Source organism: Gekko japonicus, unplaced genomic scaffold (assembly GCF_001447785.1).
Source record: "Gekko japonicus isolate JY-2015 unplaced genomic scaffold, Gekko_japonicus_V1.1 scaffold713, whole genome shotgun sequence".
NCBI classification, from domain to species: Eukaryota; Metazoa; Chordata; class Lepidosauria; order Squamata; family Gekkonidae; genus Gekko; species Gekko japonicus.
In genome coordinates, this window is record NW_015172026.1 from 18,009 (window position 1) to 23,818 (window position 5,810).

Here is a 5,810-nt window from a genome sequence, read left to right on the forward strand (position 1 = left end):
TGTCCTTCATGCAGAAGTTCCTAAGTTCAGTGGTGTGCCTCTCCAGTTAGAAAGATCTCAAGCAGTAGCCCTGACTTGTTCTGAGGCCTTGAAGCAGTGGTGCCCATCATTTTTGGCAACAGCTTTTCCCATTGTTTTTCCACCATTGACCAGTATGCAGCTATACTGCCTCTGGGTTTGGAGGTTCCACATCAGCAATCAGGACGGATAGTTTTCGGCTGATCTGCCCTGTGCGCATTCTTCTAACCCTTAAAATAAAAAGCCCTGTGTGCATTTTAATCGCAGATCTTGTGAGAAAGTACTTCCTTTTAACTTTTCTGAACGTCACGCGGTAAGGGATCTTTTCAGCAGCACGCAGCTCTTCCCCAGGCGGCTGGATGCACAACCATCAATGTTTGTTTTTTAAAAATCTGCAAATGTGCTACGAGGCACCCTCTTATCTCCGTAAGGGCAACATCCAAAATTCTCAAAGCTCGCCGGGTTCCAAATGATTTTTTCCTTTCAAAGTGTGTTTGTTTTCCCTCTAAAATCTCCCGCTCTGGGGACTTTTCAGGAGGCTGGGCGCAACGGCGGCTCCATGTACTTGGCAGTGGCGACTCACCATGCATTTCGCGGGTGCGGGAAGGCCTTCCAAACGCCTGCACACGTACACAATCGATACGGAGCCCGTTAATTTCCATCAGAGCCTGCCCCTCGCTGGCTCTTTCTCCCCCTGTAGTGCTGATATAGTGCAGTGCAGAGGGCTGGCAGGTGGTAGTGATTCATGGACTCCAAACTGCCGAGCCTGGCATTTAGAACACATTTCCTTTAAGGAAACAAACAGCGCTTGGGGAAGCCGGGGTGGGGAGGAGAAGAGGCTAGCGGAGAAGCGAGGGAAAGGGGTGGCCACAGGAGCTGCCAAGTGGAAGGAGGAGGGATGTCGAGAGCCGGCGGCAAGCGGCAAGACCTACTCCTGCCATTAAAGTGTGTTTCCAATAACTCGCTCCAAGCCGGAGTGATGAATAAAATGCGTGCGGCTGGGGGATATTAAATGGAGTCTTTTTCACCGAACTTGGCAAACTTGGATTTTCTTTCCCCCCTGGGGCTCTTTCATTCTATGGAACACGGAGAGGCGGGAGAGAGACCGAAAGAGGGCCTACGAAGGCGGCCAGTTTTTGAGTGCAGGAAGCAGGGCAGTCCCTGCTGGGCAAGGCCAGGGTATAAACCCCACTGGGCTATGGGAGATATAGGGTTGTGGGAGGAGTCAGAATGGCGGGAGGTGGGAGGGGCCAGAGCAGAAGCTGGCGGGTTGTGGGAGTGTCTGAGTGGAAACTGGGGGAGCCTGGTAGGCTCAGCAGAGGGGCCGATAGCAAAAAAATATATGAATAAACAAATAAAAACTCTTCATTGGTCTGGCTGTGAAATGTGCCGGCTTTTCCGGAAGAAGGTTCTCTGTGCATGTGCAGATTATTTTTCGTTAAATCTCTAAGTAACTATAAACGGAAGTAGGGTTGCCAGGTCTGGGTTGGAAAATATCAGAGACTTTGGGGGTGGATCCGGGAGAGGGCGGGGTTTGCCACAGAGTCCACCCTTCAAAGCTGCCATTTTCTCCAGGGGAGCTGATCTCTGTCTGCTGGAGATCAGTTGAAAAAGCGGGAGATCCCCAGGCCCTGCCTGGAGGCTGGCAACCCTAAACGGAAGCCACCTCTGTTTTTCTCTTTCCTTTCTACAGGGTTGCCATCAGTCAGCCGCACAACTTAATAGCACTTTCCACCACCAAGTATAAGTGGAACTCTCCCTGGTGCAGGGTGGGTGGGGGGAGCTGTTAAGTTTCCTGGCTGGTGTGTGGGCCCCCGCGCTTCTCAATTAGTGATACAGGACTGGGCTTTGTTGTCTAGAGTTCTGCGGGGCGAGGGGGTAGACGACTGAAAGTCCTGTTTTTATTTCGGAGACAATGCATACAAGCTTCTCTTTGCATTTCCAAAGGCTGTTCTCTTACTTTAGTACTAAAGCAGGTTTATCATGGTAAATCTACCACAGCCCATACCAAGGGTTGCCAGCTCCAACTCGGGAATTTCCTGGAGGTTTGGGGGTGGAGCCTGAGGAGAGACTTCAGCGGGTTATATTTCCATAGAGTCCACCCTCCAAAGCAGCCATCTCCTCCAGGGGAATTGATCTCTGTAATCAGGTGTAATCCTGAGAGATCTCCGGGCCCCACATGGAGACTGGCAACCCTGCCCATGCCATACCACGTTCTTTCCCCCACTGATATCCCACAATCCATGTCTGCATGAATATGGCGCAGGGCTATTTTTGGGCAGGAACACACAGGAACGGAGTTCCGGTTGGCTCCCAAGTTGGCCACCCCCTGCAGGAACTCATTAGCATAATAGGCCACACCCAACAGCAGAAACTCATTCGGATTGGCTACATTAGGGGTGTGTGGCCTAACATGCAAAGGAGTTCCTGCAACAAGAAAAGCCCTGGGTTTGGACAACAAACAAGGTAAACAGAATAAGAAGCAAAAGGTGGGTGTGGCTGGATGACCACACTTCTGGTAACATGGGGTGTGGCCTAATGTGCTAATGAGATGTGTTGTCAGGGGTGTGGCCTAATATGCTAATGAGTTCCTGCTGTTGGGTGTGGCCTATGAGGCTAATGAGTTCCTGCTGGACTTTTTCTACAAAAAGAGCCCTGGATATGGGGGTGCATTACGGATGGGTAACAGCTGATGTCACATGTGGGATGGCATCACTCCCTCCCCCTTTAATTTTTGGGACAGAATCTAATGCACACTTCCACAGACCTGCCCAATAGGCGGCAAATGGTGCAGGCTAGCCTTCAGATCTCAGGCTAGATCTTCAGATCTCAGAAGCTCAGAAGGTCAGCCCTGGTTAGTAGTTAGATGGGAGGCCACCCAGGAAGTCCAGGGTCACTACACAGAGGCAGGCAGTGGCAAGCCACCTCTGAATGTCTCTCACCTTGAAAACCCCATGAGGAGTCGTCATACGCTGGCAGCAACTTGACGGCACTTTCCAGGTGACCTCTGCCATTTCAATTATGCGTTTAATCAAGGATTCACAGCAACTGCAGCAGCAGCAGCCTCAGATTTTAAAAAAAGGAAACGTGAACTGCCGGCTTTTGAGCAGCGAGAGTAGAGGAAGGCTAGATAATGGCAGAAAGATGTCGCAGGAGGTTTGCGCAGGTCCTGCTGAGGCAGGAGCCAAAGTGGGATGGTCAGAGATTGTTTGGAAAACGGGGAGAAGATGCAGCCAGGTGTCAGGGCAGGGAATTCTGGGAGCAGCAAATGGTACCTTGCCTGCCTGCCTGTCCTTTTGGTGGGTTAGCTGCTGTCCTGTGTTAGACTGGTTGTTTTGATCGGCTGTGCTGCCCCTTCTTTTTGAATTACAGACAGTATCTAAAGAATTAAATCGATCCATGGATGATTAGATAGATTCATGGAGTATAAGTCTATCAATGGCTACTAGTGGCTGAGGGGAACCTACACATTCAGAGGCATTAAGCCAGGAGGCAACATCAGGGGAAGGCCCCGGCCTCTCTGCCCTGCTGTTTGCCGTCCAGAGGAACTGGCTGGCCACTGTGTGAGACACAACACTGGACTAGATGGACTACTGGTCCAATCCAGCAAGGCTCTTCTTATGTTATGTTCTTAATCCGGCATAGCTATGATTATGGCCGATCACAGGGCTAAGGGAAGATCGCTTTGGAAGGCTGTTGCTGAGGTTCTTCAAAGCGCCCTTACACTGGTTCTGTTCTGTTCATCAGTAAAGAATTTTGCTGTGTTTATGCTCCATTCATAATTACTGTGCACCAGTTTTGTGCACAGAAAGTGTGTAGGTCTGGGGGGAACCGGACACCGTATAGGCATCTCTTTTGGCAAGCAGAGATTGGGGCAGTAGACTCAGCATGCCCACCCGCTTGCCTGGGGCTTGTTTGGCTGCTAGCTCCCCTGCCACCACCTTGGCTGTCCTGCCCACAAGGGGCTTGAGGAACTAGAGAATCATAGAGTTGGAAGGGGCCATACAGACCATCTAGTACAACCCCCTGCCCAGTGCAGGACCAGCCTAGAGCACCTCTGACAAATATTCGTCCAGCCTCTCTCTTGAAAGCTGTCAGTGAAGGGGAGCTAACCACCTCCCTAGGCAGCCGATTCCACCTTTGAACCACTCTGACCGTGAAAACGTTTTTCCTAATATCCAGCCGATACCTTTCTGCATGTAATTTAAACCCGTTGCTTCGAGTCCTATCCTCTGCTGCCAACTGGAACAGCTCCTTGCCCTCCTCCAAATGACACCCTTTCAAATATTTAAAGAGAGCAATCATGTCCCCCCTCAGTCTCCTCTTCTCCAAACGAAACATTCCCAAGGCTCTTAGCCTTTCCTCGTAGGGCTCAGTCTCCAGACCCCTGATCATCCTCATAGCTCTCTTCTGCACCTTACTGCGCACTTACTGCACCTTACTCTCTTACTGCTGCCTCAGTTTGCCCACCTGAAAATGGTGCCCAGACATGGTGCTCAAATGTCTTCTAGGGAATGTACCATGAGGAAGCGAGGCAATAATTGGCTGCTTGTTTCAGGCCTCCTGATTGGCCATGAGGTTCAACTAGCATATGTGCAGCAGTTGTTCCCTCCAAGCTGAGTTAGTGTGAGCCCTGCTCACAGTTTTTTAGCCTCCGGCTCACACATTTCTGTCTCCGCTCAGGAAGGATGGCTCCGGAGCAAACTAATTCATGCAGTAGCTAAATTGCTTGCTCACGACTTTAATGCCAGTAGCTCACAAAGTAGGATTTTTGCTCACAAGACTCCACAGCTTAGAGGGAACCTTGATGTGCAGTCTGATGCTGGATGGCTGAAATGCTGGCACACATTTTTTTTTTAAAAAAAGAATCACTTCCTACTCTGCCCAAGACGATTGGGTGGGCACAGGCATACAGGGCTGCCAGTCTCCAGGTGGTTGTCAAGTCTGTGTGTAGCTGTGGCGGTGACAGGAGCAGTGCCCTGCTTACTAGAGTTTTTGTCCCACGTTCTTTTGAAGTCCAAGGCATGGCGCCATCTGACATGAAGGTGAAAGAAATGGAAAGATGTGCTTCTGGCCAGGCATCTGAATTGATCCTGGGTCCTCCTTCAAAAGACGCAGTTCCAGAGTTTCCCCTTTCCCCTCCAAAGAAGAAAGATCTCTCGCTGGAAGAAATTCAAAGGAAGCTAGAAGCTGTGGAAGGCAGGCACAAGTCCCACGAAGCCGAGGTATTGGAACAACTGGCTGAGAAACGAAAAGTACGAGAGAGAGGTGCTGCAGAAGGCGACTGAAGAGAATAACAGCTTCAGCAAAATGGCAGAGGAGAAGCTGACCCACAAAATGGAAGCTAACAAAGAGAACAGAGAAGTGCAAATGGCTGCTAAACTGGAACGCTTCAGAGAGAAAGACAAGCATACTGAAGAAGTACGGAAGAACAAAGAAGGAGGGGAAGAAGCTGCTGAGAATGAAAGCGGGCTGACTTCATCCTGGAAATTGACTTCCTCCCCTTTGCCGAGATCTCCAAAGACTGTATTGGCCGGTGTTCTTGTGAAGTTCCTAGAAAACTGATGTAGAGCTGTATAATTAGACCCAACTGTACATTTGCTTTCGGGGATGAGAGGGGAGCCCTTTCATGTTCACTCTTTTTCTAAACTGTTGTCTTTCCAGTGTAACTATCGTGTTGCAAGACTCCAGGTGGTAGCTGGAACTCTCATGTCATTAGAACTGGCCTCCAGGTGACAGAAATCAGTTCGCCTGGAGAAAATGGCCACTTCGTAAAGGCATTATGCCTCCCC

At 50.2% G+C, this 5,810-nt stretch overlaps 1 pseudogene; it reads left to right on the top strand.

Moving 5' to 3' along the window:
- The first annotated feature begins 5,042 nt into the window (after positions 1-5,042).
- On the top strand, positions 5,043-5,583 carry LOC107118244 (annotated as a pseudogene).
- Positions 5,584-5,810: the final 227 nt, after the last annotated feature.